The 18,419-nt window shown below is 44.5% G+C and overlaps 1 long non-coding RNA gene and 1 pseudogene across 2 annotated transcripts; one reads left to right on the plus strand and one right to left on the minus strand.

Moving 5' to 3' along the window:
• Window positions 1-3,736: 3,736 nt before the first annotated feature.
• Window positions 3,737-8,085, minus strand: LOC125539870 (uncharacterized). Of its 2 annotated transcripts, none has more exons than XR_007297066.2 (4): window positions 7,064-8,085; window positions 5,257-5,525; window positions 4,678-4,793; window positions 3,737-4,442 (listed from the first exon to the last, which is right to left on the minus strand). It is a non-coding gene; the product is annotated as an uncharacterized LOC125539870 (long non-coding RNA). The 2 variants fall into 2 exon arrangements; XR_007297067.2 differs by having other exon boundaries at window positions 3,738-4,442; window positions 4,678-4,786.
• A 2,101-nt stretch (window positions 8,086-10,186) lies between these two features.
• Window positions 10,187-11,422, plus strand: LOC147986940 (uncharacterized; annotated as a pseudogene).
• The last annotated feature ends 6,997 nt before the right edge of the window (window positions 11,423-18,419 follow it).

An 18,419-nucleotide genomic window follows, 5' to 3' on the forward strand; every position in this document is an offset into this window, starting at 1 on the left:
AATACATACTCTTAGTTAGAGTGAGGTGCTGCTAGCCACAAAGTACTCGTCGATTTGGTGTTCGACTACTAGGGCGCGACCGACTTGAACAAAACGACCCGGGTTTCCACATGCTTTCCGGGTTTTTTTTGTTTTAGTTTTTTTTCCTTTTTTCTCTCTGTTTTTTTATTCTTTCACCATTTATATTGGTTTTCTCTTTCCTTTTTCTTTGTTTTCTTTGTTTCATACTCGGTTTTCAATAGCTATTTTCGTTTCTTTCCTTTTTCTTCGGTTTTATTTGTTTGTTTCTCATTTTTCATCTATTTTCTTTTGCTTTCCCTCGGGTTTTCATTGTTTTTCTACATATTTTTGACATATATCTAATACATTTTTCTATTACGCATACAACATTTTTTAATACAGGTCAACAGCTTTTATAAACATTTCACATTTTTAAATGCTTGTTTAACATTTTTAAAATATACTTGTTAAACATTTTTCTCAAACGCTTGATTAATATTTTTATGTACATGATAAAAAATTCATCATTTTTTAATACATTGTCAACATTTTTTCTATACACATTTAATATTTTTTAAATGCTTGATAAATATTTTTCAAATAGTTGTTCAACATTTTTTTAAAATGCTTGATTAACATTTTATATATACATTATCAACTTCTTTTATGATTTTTAATAAATGGTCAACATTTTTTGTATACACATTTATCATTCTTAAGTGCTTGAATAACATTTTAAAAATAATTGTTCAACATATCTTCAAATGCTTGATTAAGATTTCTGAAAGACAAGTTTAACATTTTTTAATACATGGTCAACATTTTTTCTAGACACATTTAACATTTTCCAAATACAAGTTTAACATGTTTTGGATACACGGTCAACATATTTTCCATATTATTTTAACATTTTTCAAACACTTGTTCAACATTGTTTTCGAATTCTTGGATTAACATCTTATAAATACATGATCTACATTTTTTGTATACAATTTTCACGTTGTATTTTTTTGTATACACATTAATCATTTTTAAATGTTTTATGTGAAGTATTTTTTGTAATATAGAATATCTGAGAATATAAATAAAGTAAAATAAAACAAAAAAGGAAAACATGGTGACGCCTTGGCAATGGCCTTCCTCCTCAAGCAGCCTGCGGTCAAGGTCGTTCAGGTTCGGACAGAAGCTTCCTCCGGCTGTCCAGTACGTTGAGCACGGCAGCGTTGGTGATAAGGGTCATCTGCATTCTTTGGTGCACCTTGTTGTTGCCGCTGGCAGATCACAAGGGCAAAGGGGGTTGGTGGTGGCGCCTTGGGACTTAGATCGGTTAGCCGATGCTTGTCACTTGGCCGCAGGTGGTTCATCCCATCCATGCGACGGGGTGATTTTTGTCCTGACCGTGGCGGCACAGTTTGGCCACTCGAGCGGCGGATTGCGGTGGCCATTCAAGGGTCTTCATGAGAATTTTTTTTCTTTAGATCAGATGGCTGGCGAGGTTGTGTGATGTAACTAGAAGGCTCCATTGAGAGTTTCAGTGGCTCTGAATCTGGCCAATTTTGCATTCAGCGGTGAGATAAATTCTATGGATGGCGGCTTGACGCGGAGGAGATGATTGTGCAGCAACAGTCATGCTGGAACGTAAAGACTGTGCCACACTTGTAGTTGCTGGGATCGCAGAAAGTGGTGGCGACAACATGATGACTTCAATTTGGTGGTGCTTCTCGAGTACCCGGTCTCGAGTTCTGGGGTGAAAACCCTAGGTCTGACCCGAATTGGTTATACCTGGCGATGGCAATGTTTTTGCGTCATTACCTGGATGAAGGCATTGCTCGGATGTGCTCGGACGTGTTCTTAGGGTGAAAACCTAGAGTCTGGCCTTTGTTGGTTGGATCTAGTGACGACGACGTTTGAGCGTCGTTTCATTCATGAACGCGTCACTATTGTAGAAACTTTCTCATTGCGCTTGTACTGTCAAGAGATGGTTGGTACGGATATGAGTTTTGTATGACTTTGCTCTTTGCCGGTGTTTTTTTTGTGTGTGTTGATATTGGTTGTGTACTTGTGTGCATCATGACTATTCAGAGGTCGGATGTGTGCTTATTGTGATTGTATCCCTTTAATGCTTCATTTTGAGTCAATAAAATCCACCCTTTGCCAAAAGAATCCAACACTGATGAAACCAAAAAGACACAATCGACCACAAATAACCTGCTAGAGAAAAAATATATCCCACCAGTGAAGAACGGCATGGCGAAGATGTGCGTTAGCCTCTGGTTTCAGTTCGTAAGTACGAGAAATAATTCGCACCTTGGATGACGAACTGCTAAGTCCCCCTTTGCGAATGATATAGTCTACTTCGGAGAGATTTGCTGCATGTAGCATCTACTCCGTATTTGGCATGATAGGAAAACCAACTGCTTGCTTTTTTTTTTTTGAGGGGTAAAACCAACTGCTTGCTGCAGGGAGCCAGGGACAGACACAGACGGCATGGACGAAGCAGATTCTGAGCCAGGGAAAAGTCAATGCTGGGCCGTCGCCTGTAAGCACTTCCTTCCATTCTGCTGCTAGGACGAACACCCAAAGAGTACAGGGCTATGGCCCAACCGTGGAGCCGCAGATGCAACGTTGTGTTTCGCCTTTGTTAGTACCACTAGATGACCAGTTGCGCCAAATGGCGCAAAGACCCGTTTAAAACCATGTTCGTGTTGAAAATATTTGCATTTTTTCAGTAATTGTATATTTGAGTACATTTGGTAAGAACTTATGCCCCTATATATAAGCGAAATTAAATGCAAATATTTTCTTAAGGTAATAATTAATGCCACAAATTAGATCATCGGTAGTCAAGATAGTTGAGTCTGCAATTAGGAACTCCGAGTAGCTGTAAACTTGCATTAAAAAAGGAGTAAATACAAGTGACACAATAAAATGTACTTAATACATGAACTTGTGAATATTGTGTACAGGAGAAGTTAAATAGAAATAGTGGTCAATTAATCTAACCTCACCATCCAGAGAACTAATCTGGACGCGCTTCCTTCAGCTTTGTCAAATAAGAACATAGGCCAAAAGAAAGGGATGAGATTAGCTGATAGACAGACATGCATCATATAGATAGCTTTGGTCACCTAGCTTATGGTAACTAAGATATGCAGTATTTAGATCAGGTAGAGCCTGTACCAGCCGTGTCGAAAATGACCTCATCATCTAAGCTGCTCTTCATGGTGGGTGTGTTTCGGCGGGTTGTAATTGGCAAAAGCAGAAATGCCTTCCATAGACATCATCCACCAGCTGCTGCTCAGATAGTCTGTGATTCCATCTTTTTCTTTCAGCTCGTGTTCCAGAGATTTACTTTTTGTTGAACCAACTGCAACTTATCATAGTTGATGTCTTGCAGCACTTTGTTGTAAGAGGCTTCCATGTATTTAAGAGGTTCGTCTGCCAGCCAATCTTCAGACTCATCCAGTTTCATAGACATAGATGGATATTAATGTCTTTGCAAGTTCATTATTTAGCTGGTACTCAATGGATAGAATTAAACACTTGCCTCGAGGTCCTTGCCTTGTGTGTTGAGTAAGCTGCGCTTGGAAGGCCAAGCTCTCTCATCGTAGCATCCGGAAGCACTTTTGTTGGAATATTAACGTTTTCCATCACGGCGGACTGGTCACAAAGAGAAAGACATTGTAAGCAAGTGTTTGAAGCTAGGCTACAAATTGATATTCTGAATGTGATCCGTGATCCAGCAAAGAAGCAATAAAAATACCATACAAATTTGCCACTAAGGTAACACTATATATATAGGCCTTACCCAAATGGAAAAGGAAAAAAGAATGGGAAAACTTCCTGTATTATTATGTAGTTGAACAAAATATTTTTCCAAAAACGGGACACAGTATCTCCAAAATAGGCATCATAAACGGCAGACACTAAGCTCGTGATCATTTGTTGAACTTTTAGTCTGGCACGTAGCAGTATATCATGGCCAGATCTTCTCTCAAGTAAATGAAATCCATGTTTTACTTTCTTGCTTTATAACTTATAGTGCATCCTCTTCCAGTATCAGAAGATGATGAACTCAGACATGATGTTGTATATGGATAAACAAAAACAAATCTGACTATTTTTTGATAAAAGGTGCTTTATTACTTAAAATACTTAAGCATTACACCCGGCCTCTGCATAATTGAGATGCACATAGCCATAACCAAGTCCACGTTCCAAAAAAAACAACAGAAAAAGGCGAAATACACTTAATCAAAGAGTCTGTATAACGCCTAAAGCGTAGGAGGACCAATCCGAAGATCATGCGGTCATCCATGTCAGTTAAAAGTATCCCTCGTCGTGGCCTCCAATCGTGTACACACCTCCGTAAACAGGTCTCGATACTCCACACGTTATAGAGACGACCATAAACGGAGCGTACCCATACATCTGTAGATAACCTACACAAGAGAAGTATTTTTATCGTTAAAAATCTTATCATTTCCACATAGCCAAAGCGACCAAATAACAAATAAAATTATCTGAACCCAAAGTGCCGTGAATAATCTGTATATTTATTGCTTCTTCTGATCTTAGCTACCAGTTTCAAACCCTCAGTATATGTAGTGCACTTGACCATCTATTTGGAACATTCTGCTTGCACTGGGGTGTCTAAGCATGGGAGAGGGGAGTTACCATGATGTTAACATCACACATCGACATTACTTCATATTATAAAGCAAATGCAGGATTGGTCCTTGGTCCACCAGCCATCTCACCGAAGTCGACGTTGTCGCCGCCGCATCTGTACCCTCCAGTTCCACCATCGCCAACAGCATAGTCAGAATATTGATAGTAACAAAATACACCAAATGGGGCAAGGCCCTAATTCATCATTTGTAATGTATCTAAGAAAATTCATTGTTGGTGTATCTACAAAATACTATATACCAAGTGATGAAAGGGCCAAACTGCGCCAATTAAGACTGTAATATTTCTTATCTTGTTTTTTTTTTTGAAACAAATGAGTTCTTTCAATGCAAAGAACAGATAAGTGCTAACCAAGAATTAAACCAAAGTATGTTCTGATGTAGATTTGTTACCAGCATCTCTAGCATAAAGGAAATCAATGTCAATAATAGCCTCTAAAATCTCAGTACATAAAAACTAAGATGCTTCTCAAGTGTTTTTCTGTTTCCATAGGAAATCATCGAGCTTATTATAGCAGCATGAACGGTCAATACATTTCATTAATACGCAGACTGAAATACATACCACATATTCTTGCCATCTCTTACACTTGATGATCACATATTGTACTTCTGATTGCACAGTCCTCTCTCTCGAAGAAGAAAATACATCACTATGAATCATTGGGTTCCACATAGTCGGCGCAACGTCATGGAACTCAAAGCTGGTGCATAAATTTGTCCTCTAAATCCACCATCCATATGGCAAAGTAGACATGCTTGTGTACTGGCCCTTACATGAACATTCTCCAGGCTGAGATCAGTATGTGTCATTCCATGGTTATGATAATTTACCTGCATTAAGTAAGACACATCCTCAGAGAAACTCGCTGAAAGAAAATCTAAAATATATAGAAAGCTCTAAATATGCCAAGGTTCAGCGGAAAAATATGTTGATCCAACCATGACTTCTATTGGCAAATGCTACTTTATCTAAAATATACAGATTTCAGTGCTCAGAAAGTGAAACAATGTGTACATTGAGGAATCTATCTTGGCATTCAGTTTATAACATAACAAGGAATGAGAGCTTTGACAAGCTTTTACACTTGGTCAGATTTTTGCATGCATGATTTGTCAGATTGTAATGTCATGATTTGTCAATAACTGAATGTTTTCAGTAAGCTGATGTACAAAACTTGAAAAATAAATTCAGTTAAAGCAGAAGTGCAGAGTGTATGTAACAGAAAATTCAGCTAAAGAAGAAGCGCAGAGTGTATGTAACAGAAAATTCAGCTAAAGAAGAAGCGCAGAGTGTATGTAACAGAAAATTCAGTTATACTAAAACCTGAATGTTTTCAATATGCTGCTGTACAGTGTATGCATATTTTCAGACTATCACTGAAAATATGCAGTGTATGCATATTTGAAGAGTACTCAAATGTTCTGAAAATAAGATGTGAGACCAATGCATAGATAGACCAATGCCGAGACCAATAAAATTTAGCTAACACTGGACAGAGATGCCTCCTTGCAACAATCTCTACAGAAAATTCTTGTACTCATCTTAGCTCTTAGCTAACACTGGACACTGGAGTAGTTTCAATTTCTAAAAAAATGGGGTGCACACCATTTATAAGCTGTTCTAGAGACAAGATGGCACTGCACCATTTTACAAGCCATTCCAGTGACAAATTCATGGAATATTTTCTTTGATTTTAGTAGTCCAACATCATTCTTTCCCCAAACTACTTACTTTGTGTGGTGATCAATCAATCCATCAACCCTACAAGACACATGCACATCCTCTTTTTTATGATACATAGATTTCCTTTGTGTGGTTTACCTTCTTGAAACAAAGGTAAACACACACCTCATGAATCATGATGGCAGGCAAGGCACACACACCTCATATGACACTTGCTAGTAATGATACCAAGAAACAACAGGGGCACCCTCTAATACAGAAATACTGAGGTAGTGCTTTACCTTTTCGAGAAATCCATAAACTTTAGTTAATTCAGTTAATTTGAAAAGTTCAGTTTGCACTGCAAAATTCAGTTAGCACGTTCAAGTTCAAAATCAGAACATCATGCAACATCAGAAAGAACTCTTAACACTGGCAGATTCTTTTCAACTAAAAGTTAATAGAATTATTCACAATGTAAGCAACTAATTTTGAAAAATCCATGCTGTACAAACATAAGCAATTCAATAGGAAGGTGAGGTCCTTGACAGTAATGCTAGCATAAAGACCATGCTCTCTGAGATTCATTTAACAAAAAAAAAGAGATGGAAGCAGAGCACATTGCACAAGCTTCCAGAGTTGCAGAAAGAGAGAGAGGGGGGGGGGGGGGGGGGGGGGGGGGGAAGAAGGATTGGGCGAAGCTCACCTTGAGTGTTGAAATCAGCCAAACTTGCCGGCCTGCGGCAGCTGCATCAAGTGCCCCGCTGGGACACACGACGGGCACCTGCGCTGCAAGCGACCCTACCCCTCGAGTGCCTCATAATGCACCCGGCAGCGGAGGCCGTGCCCTCCACCACGAAGCCTATCCAGGGATGTCACCAAGCATCTCGCCGTCGATTTCGTCCGGGTGTCCGCTTCTTCCTCCAGATCGGTTGGCATCCAGTCCTCCCCTCCTTCTTCGGCCGTAGATGGGTGAGACAGGCATCGGCAGAGCACGGGGCGGACGCATCTGGGACACCACGCGACACGGACGAGGCGCGTCTGGCTGCTGCCACTCCTCTCCCTCGGACTGACGATGAGGAAGATGCGGCAGGTCCGGGTGCCGCCATGGAAGCGAAGAGGGAGGAGGATCCAGGCGCCGCCATGAGGGAAGGGGGAGGAGGATCCAGACCTTGGTAGGAGAGGACGGCGTCGACGGCATGACGGACTGCCCGGCTTCCTCGTCCGTCTCTGACGCACACGCTGAGGGGGGAGAACGACAGCGCCCCTTTGCCCCTCACCGCCGTCCTCGGCAGGGGCGAAGAGGCATATCAGAGGAGCATGAGGAGCAGGCCTCCACGGCCAGAGCGCCGCCGACCGCCATGGGAGAGGAGGAGCGCCGCCGTTGTCGCCCCATCTGCCATCATCACAGCCACTGCGTCCCGCCCCCCGAAGAGGCGAAGCCAGGGTGGGAAGGAGGCGGGGCTTGAGGGAGAGGAGGCTGCGCGTGAAGATGGGGAGGAGGCGGCTGGTTCGACGAGGAGAGGAGGCGGCCAGGATGGAGTGGCGGCGGCGAGGAAAGGAGAGTACGAGGGAGAGAAAAAGGGGAAAGAGAGCGCTCGGCAAAAAAGGAGAAGTGGCCACAGCCGCTAGTTGGGCGCAGTCCTTCATCCTTTATATGTTCAATACCGCTTAGCTGGATCATATTTTTTTTTCGTGAATACACTGAGCAGCGTATTATTTCATTGATAGGTGAGAAAAGAAACAGTTTTACAGAGTGCAGTCCTCGCGAACGTACGCTAGATGGCTTTCGGGAGGGTGCAACGCGAGCAGCAGAGGAGGATGCTCATCCTCGAGTCTAGAACGTCAGGTTATAGGTAAAATTCTTCCTAAGCCTCTAGCACCGGCCGCGGCCCATCTACTCACCTCCTCCTTGATCAGTTGTACCAGGCCGGTAGTAGACGGTTGAGCGCCGTTGAAGATGGGCGCGTTCCTGTGCTTCCAAATATTCCACACGGTGAGGGCGATGATGGAGTTGAGGCCTTTCCTAAGGCTATCCGGAGAAGCCACCATAGCTTGAGACCACCAATCGAAGAAAGTGATGGAGTCGAGCATGGGCAGCGTTACCAATCGACACCAGGAGAGGATTTCGTGCCAGGGCTAGTTTATAAGTCGCTCCCCGGACACTGTTAGCACCACATGGCTGGTGTGGTCAGCCCTTCTTCATATTAATGAGTATTTGAAATGATGTTTGTGGAGGAGAAAGAATAAGAAAAGAAACGAAATGTAGATATGTCACATTGCATGCTTTTTACTGTTTGACTAATACACCGACACGGTGTGCTTGCTATTTTTTTTCTTTCATAATTTAATCATGTTTTCCTCTTGAGACTGTACATACTAAAAATTACATTGTGTTCTTGGAACAACCGAACGATCATTGCGATGAAGCCGCTCCCGTGCCAAAGCCAACCCCTAAGGACCAACACCCCATCGCCACACTTATCGTCGTTCAACCCTCGAATCAATTTGAAGAACCTACCACCAAATCTTGCCGTCATGTACACATGATGAGAAACCCTGACCTTGTAGCCCAAGGAGCCGACAAGAATCTAAACCAGAGCTCTGTCTAATGTGCCCCGACGAATGAGCTCGACGAGGATTAGAGCAAAAGACCGACTCAAAGCTGAAGCGTTACCATCCGCCGTCCTTGCAAGGACGAAAAACATGACCCATCTATTAGCCCGAGCCGAGGCATCAGGATTTCCCTCTCGACATCGGCCGCCGGAGAGACATGCAGAGGGGGAGATGAATCCACAGCCTCGCCGGCAAAGATCGAGAGGAGGAAGACTTAGCCCTAGGCTCCTTGTGGAAGGAGAAAGGAAGAGTTGACTGTATTCATTGACACCCGAAGCGAACCGGAACTCGGAAGTGATGGGATTTTCTTGGGGAGATCCATGTCAGTTATTATACACCAATGCTGCAAAACCTGCAATGCATCACTGGCATGCTACTTGTTCATCCAGTAGGCCTTCATGTTCCATTTGCTACTGGGACTGTGGATCATATCATATTAGCATTGCCCAGTTGCCCACACAAGATTTACTCTTCTGACTTTGCACTGCACCAGTTCAGTTCGGGGCCTCCATCCTGAGAACCGGGCTCAGCTCTGAATAGTGTTCATGCGTACCATTTCACTTTGCTGTGTTTCAGTCTGCTCTTGTTTCCAAAACATTAAGGCTGTGAGATCTGACAAGAGGTAAGAAAGTGACATACAAAACATCCACCACACATTCTACTTGGTGTGTGTGTAAATTATTATTTTCATAACAAAAGTTCCGACAATCTTGTTGTAGTTCGAACAAGCACAAATCCAGAAAGGAAAATGAAGGTGAAAGTCTGATAGAGATACCCAGTGTTGAAGTGCAAAAATAAAATGTCAATTTCAGGCCGCGAGCCCCGGACTGGCAGTAAATTTTAGGGAGTGAATTGCAAGAAACCACCACGTTTGGAGCTTCTCTTGCAGAAAACAACCTGGTCGCTAATCTTTTGCAAAAGCCACCGCACATTCAGTAAAAATTTTGCAGAGTGCACTAAACATGTCATTTGGCTCGGTTGAGGGCGTTTCCGACAGGTGGGGCCCAAAATCGCTGACGTGTCCTAACGGATGCGCGGACAGCGCCGTTTGCTTAAGACAGACGCGGTCGGGTCGCCAGAGACAGACCGCCCGCGCCCGACCACATCTGGCTCGATTTCTCTGCTCTCACGCTCGCTCTCTCTGCTTCCACACTCGCTCGTTCCCCTCCCATTTGCTCCTCTCCTCTCCGGTCGCCGCCGGCCGCCGTCCGCCATGGTGTCCTGGACCGACAGTGAGAGCACTGACGGCTCCGCTGCGCAGTACATCTCCTCCGACGACTCCCCTCTCAAGGTCAGAACATTGTATTCCTCATTTGTGTTCTAGGGTTTGTAGGGTTGAACATTTACTCGATTTGAACAAGTTTTTGTTGGATTTCTCAGATCCCAGCTACAATTGATGAGCCGTCGTTCGAGGGTCTTGCTGACGACTTGAATGTGATTTGTGAGCATGGGAATCCAGGGAGGAAGTATGTTGCATTTGAGGGGATAAGCACTGGTAGGATGTTCATTGCTTGTGCCATTGAAGTAAGTTTTAAGTTGTGTTTGCAGCATTCCAATTCTTGTTCTAGGGTTCATAGTTACTGTTCATGTTCTAGGGTTCATAGTTACTGCTCATGTTCTAGGGTTTATAGTTACTGAATTTAGTTCTAGGGTTCATAGGTAGTGTTCTTACCTGTAGTTTTCATAATTATTCATCATTGAATGAATGTGATTCTGGTACATTAACTGAATCAGCTATTTAACTGAATCTGTAAGTAATGTCTGTAATTTTGAACTGATTTTTTTCTATTGTAGGGTGTTGCAAATTGTGGATTAGTGCAGTGGGTAGATGAGCATTGGCCAGAGCATCTGCAGAATTCTATTCATAAGCTCTGGCTTATGTATGAGCATAGCCAGCATGAAAACAGGATGGCATGCCTGGAGCATTCAAGCACTGTACACAATCTCACACAGCAGAAAAAAGAGTTGCAGGAGACATATGAGAAGCTTGTTGAAGATGTGAACAACCTCTTGGATTATAAGGATAGCCAGCCTGAGGTAAACCAGAAGAATGATGCTGACAACATTTCAGTTAGTGTGGAAAGCAGCATAACAAAGGATGCTGAGATCAAAAAAATTAAAGGCTGTTGTTGACCAGTTAAAGCAAATTCATGTAGCTCAAGCCACTGTCATTAGGAATTTGAAGTTCAACCATCTTAAGGAGAAGGAAAAGTTGAGCTCTGATAAGAGGACTTTGGAGATTTGCTATGCTGACCTGAAGAAAGAGAAGGATGACCTGAAGAAAGAGAAGGATAAGCTGGATTGTTGCATTGCTGAGCTGATGAAAGTGAAGAAGAAGTTGACCATGGAGAAGAGTACTCTTGCTTCCTGCATTGTTGAGCTCAAGACAACAGGTGATAGCAACAAGAGGAAGCTTCACCAGATTAAGGCTATTTGTGATGAGGACTAATTTGTGTTGCTGTCTGACCATGTGTGTCAATGATGTCTTTTATAGTAGCTATGGAGGAAAGCTGTAATGTGTTAAACTTTATTGTGGTGAACTCTATTATTTCTGTAGCAATGAACCTTGGATTGTATGTTGTTTGTGAGAGTACTATGTTTGTGATGAATTATCAGCTTGTATTAAGTTCAGTTTGTGATGAATTAACAGCTTGGATTATAGCAAGTAGATAGTGAACATAGATAGTAAGTTCATAGTGCATAGATAGTCTGACATAGATAGTGGCATACTAACATAGATAATAGCTGCATAGATAGTTTGACATAGATAGTGGCATACTAACATAGATAGTAGCTGCATAGATAGTCTTACATAGATAGTGGCATACTAACATAGATAGTAGCTGCATAGATACAACTGACATAGATAGAACTGGCAAACTAACATACTGACGAAACTGAACTTTTTCTTCTTCTGACGAAATTGAAGACAACATGTCACTCCTCCTTCTTCAGCATCTTCAGGCGTAGGGAGCGCCGCACGTCATTGTTGTTCACCGCCGCCCTCTTCTTCTTGGCCGGCGCTGGCTCCACCACATCTTCACCGCCGCCCTCCTCTTCTTGCTTCACGACGACGAGCTCTGGGTTGTCGGCGACCTCCGGCAACTTATCCACATTAATTGGGCTGTTCTTCTGCCCCTCGACGGCGTGGAGGACGGGCGCCAGGAGCTGCACATCAGGCTCGTCGGAGGAGGAGTCGGAGGAGAGTACGACGACCTCGTCCACCTCGTCGTCAGAGGAGTAGCCGTCAGATTCGTCAGAGTCGTAGTCATCAGAGGACTCGGACTCGGCGTCGGAGTCGTCGTCTGGCCCGAGCACCCATGGATTGCACCTCTCCCAGTAGGCGTTGTTGATGGGGGCTGGGAGAGCGAGGACGGCGTCAGTGATGTCATCTGCGGCGGTCGGCGGCGTGGTGGATGAGCGGTACATCCACCAACGGGCGCGCTGCCTGGGGTCGGGGGAGCGCTGCACCTCGCGCATCGCCCACAAGAGAATGGTCGCCGGCGGGATAGTGCGGCCGGCAGGGAATGCACGCTGCCTTTCGGCAGGTGTCATCACCTTCACCAGGCCGCGGGCATGGTTCCTCAGCATCGCCGTGCTGGGGAACCAGCGCGCGATCTCCCTGTACTGCGCGCGCAGCTCGTGGTTGTTCCCGGCGAGCTCTTCGATGGCCAGCTGCCAGTCCATGGCGACGGCGGTGGGGGTGGCTGTCGGCGGTGGTTTCGACGGGAGAGAGGGGGAGAGGAGTGGGCGATGCGGGCGGCGAGTGGGAGAGTGATCGAAGAGAGAGGTAGGTGGACACGTATTAAAGGCAGAAACCGAAACGACTAGTTATACTAAACAGACATTCACCACGCTGGCAGCCTCAACGCACTCTCAACACAGTGCATGCCTAACTAAATATAAGTAAAATTGCGGATGCTACTAAAACAACATCACTAGCACTATCCTATTGGTATTGAACCCCTGGTTACTACCAACTGGTCCTGGGTTCGATCCCAGGCCAAACTATTTTTGTGCATTTTTTTGGATTTACAAAATTAATATGTTAGTAACTTCTTAGGGTTTTTATTTTTGTGCAATTTTTTTGGATTTAAAAATTAATATGTCAGTAACTTCTTAGGGTTTTTTCGACTCCGAGGCACCCTAAATGCCCAAGTGGAGACATTTTAGGTTTTGTCGACGCCGAGGAACCCTAAATGCCCAAGTGGAGACATTTTGGGTTTTGTCGACGCCGAGGCACCCTAAATGCCCAAGTGGAGACATTTTAGGTTTTTTCGACTCCGAGGCACCCTAAATGCCCAAGTGGAGACATTTTAGGTTTTGTCGACGCCGAGGCACCCTAAATGCCCAAGTGGAGACATTTTGGGTTTTGTCGATGCCGAGGCACCCTAAATGCCCAAGTGGAGACATTTTGGATTTTGTCGATGCCGAGGCACCCTAAATGCCCAAGTGGAGACATTTTAAGTTTTTTCGACTCCGAGTCACCCTAAATGCCCAAGTGGAGACATTTTAGGTTTTGTCGACGACGAGGCACCCTAAATGCCCAAGTGGAGACATTTTGGGTTTTGTCGACGCCGACGCTGAGGCACCCAACTTCTTGCAACACATCATAACACATCATATCAACAACATGAAAACTAAGATCATCATCATATCAACAATGAAACTATGCTCATCATCACAACAACAGAATGAAAACTTCTTGCAAAACATCATAACTAATAAGTTCATCATCACATCATCATAACCAGAGTATCATAGTGCATCACAACCATTAGGTACATTACATAGTCCACCACTTGGACTTGAACTAACTGGTTTCAACATGAAATTCTTAATATTCTTCATCACAAACTAGCCAAAAAAGGCTGAATTAAACATGTTTCAACATTACATCACTTCTTGCTGCCTTGAGAACAATTGAACCATTCAGACATCTTGTATGATGGCTTTCTCACTCTTCCAGTACCTGACAGTCTTGGTGGTATGAATGTTTTCTTTGCCCTTGACCTAGCAGCAGTAGCAGAAGATGAACTAGGCCTATCAGCAGCAGGAGAAGATGAACTTGGCCTTGTTGGAGCAGGAGCAGAAGGAGTTGTCCTAGGTACAGCCCTAGTTGCAGTCCTAGCTGCAGCTGGAGCTCTTGCCCTTGCTGGTGGTGGAGTTGTCCTTGGTGTTGCACTGGTTGCAGCAGGAGCTCTTGCCCTTGCTGCTGGTGGAGCAGATGGAGTTGCCATTGGTGCATCAACTTTCCTGTTTTCCTGCAGTGACAACATATAGACAGATTAGAACATAGTATTAAACTAGTTGAATGCCCGCGCGTTGCCACGGGCCAACGAACATAGACATAGAGACATTGATTTCAAATATTATTAAAATTTACAATGTGTATGCCATATGTAGCTTATGACTTTGTTGGGATAGATATCGTCTTGGAGCATGTCTTCACTGCTTCCACTGCTAAAGATGGATGTCTTGTCTCCATGCTCTCATGTCATTGCTAATCTTGTGGGCATGGTGAGCTCCCATTTATTTTTCCCTCTTTAGCCCTCTCTGTCGTGCCCACCTGCCCGGTCATGTCTAGCAGCGTCCACTGCGGAGCCATATTTCTTGGTCCCCTGGAATCCTCGCGCCATGTAAATTGTTGCAACCTTGCTCTTGCATGGTTTCCCGCCCATGTCTAGGTTTTCCTAGACGATCATGTGCGTGTTTTATAGTTGCACCATCATGTCACGCTTGTCATCAGTGTTCAACAACGACCCAATTATGAAATAGATTAGTTGTCAACATGAAATTTTCCACCGCAACTTAATCACCAACTTCTTTGTATATTCTCCCTTGTGACCCAATCACTGAGTTAATGTTTCCTCTTTGTCATGTGTCGTGTTTTCCATGCTTGTCCCTACAGGAATAGGGAAAGTATCAGGTGCTCCCGTAGCCTACATGAACGGGAGCAGATGGAGAGTTGGATGTGAGATCCAACGGTTAGCTTCGAAGGATGTGGACCTAAATGCAATACAATGACTATTTGAGGGGGTTTTGTGCAATTTTCTCCGCATCGTTGGATCTGACATCCAACGTTCCAAGTGCTCTCATATAATGGGAGCATATGTTTATGGGGGCACATGACATTTTCCCTGCAGTAATACCCTTGGCTCCACCAACATAACACCATTACATGCTCTCTCTCTTTTGCTTCATTACCCTTGGCTCAAGATTTACAGATCGTGGAAACAAAACATGATGCATTAAGCGGCTCTGCATAATCACGGGGGACATGCTTCATCTCTTAAAAGACCTTGTTTCACCTCTAATTATTCCCCCTAGCTTCTTTTATGTAATTATTATTAATTTCTTCCTAGCCTTTTCTATCTTTTTTTACTCCTAATGTATTTCCTGTCCTATTCGCCTTGGTTCACGCATGAATGATATCTCCTAGATCTGATGGCCAAAACATTAGAGTATGAATGATCTCTCCCTAAGTCGAGTGGCAAAACCAACTGTGGACGCATGAAGAGCATGGGTATGTAATTATTATTAATTTCTTCCTAGCCTTACTCTTAAAATTGCAGGTTATCACTATGTATCCAACAAGAGCATGTTTATGTGTCGAGCACATGGGAATACCAAAACCTCAAACTTAGAGAGAACCTTGAGTATCGGGATTAGATTCTCTGTGTACTCTATATAACTCTAGGGCTGCCTCCATGATCTTAGGTTCAGATAAAAGTTGTGATCTTTTCTTATTTGAAGGATGAGTAGAGAAGAATCTTCTATTACTATCTCCTAGCTTCTTAAAGGTCAGTGGGGCTATGCGAGGATCAAAACCGGCTGCAGCAAGTATCATCATTCCAATCTGATCTGCCTCTCTCTCCGCCCTACATATCATGAACATCATCAGAAGAGCTTGTAACATGACATACTTACATTGAATTGATAATGCAAAAAAGGAAGAAAACCGTGGAATTTATGGATTAGTTCCGAAAGAACTGTCGTGGAGGGAAAGGGAATATCACTATACTATAATCAGAAAGGTGCCATAGCACCCGGGTGCCCCGACACCCTGTTATCCTGTGCGTCCAACGATTTGAAGATTCGTGCTGATGATTAGACAGCAGCAGGCCACTTACATCTGCATGTTAATTAGGCAGTTGTTTTACAGGGTGTGAACAGGGTCGCTCGACCGCTGCAGGAGACAGAACAAGGCTGGTCTAGGCACCTTTTTTTATGGAGAGAGAGATGATTTGACAGCACTGTTGTAGACCTGTCACTGTCAGGGAGGTGCTGTTTGTCCTTTTTTTTTTGTGCATGCGGTGAAAGGACTGGTCATAGGCAGCGTGCATGTGGTGCAACCAATGCCGCACCCACAACAGAGCTTTTATAACAGGCGTTCATCTTCTTCCTTCACATCAGAGTGTGGCCACCAAGGTGTTAATGGGGAATCTTCAACCTGTATAGTCTAGCAGAACAACAGGTCATCTCCATCTTTTTTCAGTAGGTGGAATCATGCCAGGAAGGGCAGGGCTAGACTAGACCCGTGTAATATTTTTTGGTACACCCGAGCTTAAGAAAGACATGAACTGCTAATGGATTCTATTGCTACAATGCTTGGCTCAAATCTCTAGGCATTATATTTTGAATGGATGGTACAGATAAGAGGGTGCCTAGGCACCTGGGATCTAAAAGTCCATTCTCTACCATAATAACTAGAGTTTGACTCCTTTTTTCTGTGTCTGACAAACAAGCAGCCAGTTTCATATGGAGAGCAGTAGTGGCTCATATCCTTCTTTTATGTGTAAAAGCGCAGGAGCTCCGTCACTCGACTGTAGAAGGAAAAAAAGGTTGATTTACAAGTGAATATACCTTCGGGTGAAGGGCATCCTCAGGGGTCTCGGAAGCCACTTGTAGATGATGCTCTCTGACACTCATGCCTTGCAACGATGTGGGCAATCTATAAAAATAAAAGAGGGCCAATGATAGTTAGTTTGAATTGACAAGAGAAAATCCAAAAGGCACACATCAGCCAATTGATCCAATAAACCTACCTCATGAGCAATTATAAAGGCAACTTCAGCATCTTCTGAATTGAAAAATTGGAGCAATCCAGTGGGGACTATGATCTTGCCAGCGGGGTAGCTCCACATGGCAACACGCTTTTTTTTCACGACAATCACCTCCCATTTGAGCCCATTGAGATGCCCGGTTGCCGGCCTTGCGTTAATCCCCAGCTTCCTCCTCAAAACCTCTACGGCCGAGTCCACGCTGCCACGATGGAGCATGACGGTGTCATGGCTCTTGATGGCGATGTGGTTGTCGATGGCGTGGACAAGTTTCGAGGTGATGTTGTTGACACGGACGCTTTTCGGGTGGTGTGGGTCAAGTATAATGGCAGCACACCTCTCCTTGAGGTGGGCGAAGCCGGACTCACCGTACTCACGCTCCGGCCTCCTGGCGAGTGCGGAGAACAAAGTGAGTGCGATTGGTGCAGGGCACGGTCTCAAGGTATCCATGGTCGGCAGCGATCACCGCATCGCCGATGCCGATGATGATGAGAGACGCCGTTGCCACGATAATCTTCCGTGGGTACGAGTACCGCCGAGACCGAGAGTGCCCATGGGTGAAGTGGGTCACTGGTCTAGACAGGATGGTGCAGTAGTGCCGAGCGGGCCGCGCCACCACCTGCCTTAGTGCAGGTGGACGAGCGATGACATGATTAATGTTCTGAATGTGTGGTGCCGCCGGCGATCGACAGACAGCTGATGCAGTGTGCCAGAAGAAGAGTCCTCGCATGGCGCCCAAGACATCTGGGCGCCGCGAGGCTGTGTGGCGGCGGCACGCAGAGGTCAAGCAGTTCATGTTGCTGCAACTTTCCTTTCTTGTTACTGAGGGCGGGGGGTGGGGGTTGATCTGAATGGCAGTTGGATTTGCCGGGAGCAGGGGCGGATCTGGATGGTGTACCCCAGAAATTGTGAACCCCCCAACCTAGCGGGATCGATTTGAATTACAAAGGACTCAAATATGAGCTAAAATCTGAGGTGGTTCATGCCGCGCTGGATGAAAACAACGTACAGTAGTACGTTGATTCCTAAAAGAATCTAGCTGCTCATACCTCAAAGGAAGGAAGGAGACCCAATCCTAATGGCCAAAGACTGGGACTGGGCGAAGTCCGTAGCTGCAGGATCAGGATGTCCCGGGAGGCGAGGAAGAAGGGGAACGGCAATGGCGGCGGCGACGCGCGTCCCCGAGAGGCGGGAGGACGGGAAGTACTGAGGCGGCGGCGGTGACGCTAAGGTCGCGTTGGAAGGGAAGGTCACGTGTGAGTGAGTCTGAAGGGGCAGACGAAAGAAAATGAAAAAAAAAAGGTTGAACCGACGATGTGAATTTTGTTAGGTCAAAAGAAAAACGATCTTCTTCTAAATCTACATAATTTTCGTCTTCATCAC

The sequence above is a fragment of the Triticum urartu genome, chromosome 2A, assembly GCF_056163025.1.
Source record: "Triticum urartu cultivar PI428250 chromosome 2A, HENAU_Tu73, whole genome shotgun sequence".
NCBI lineage: Eukaryota > Viridiplantae > Streptophyta > Magnoliopsida > Poales > Poaceae > Triticum > Triticum urartu.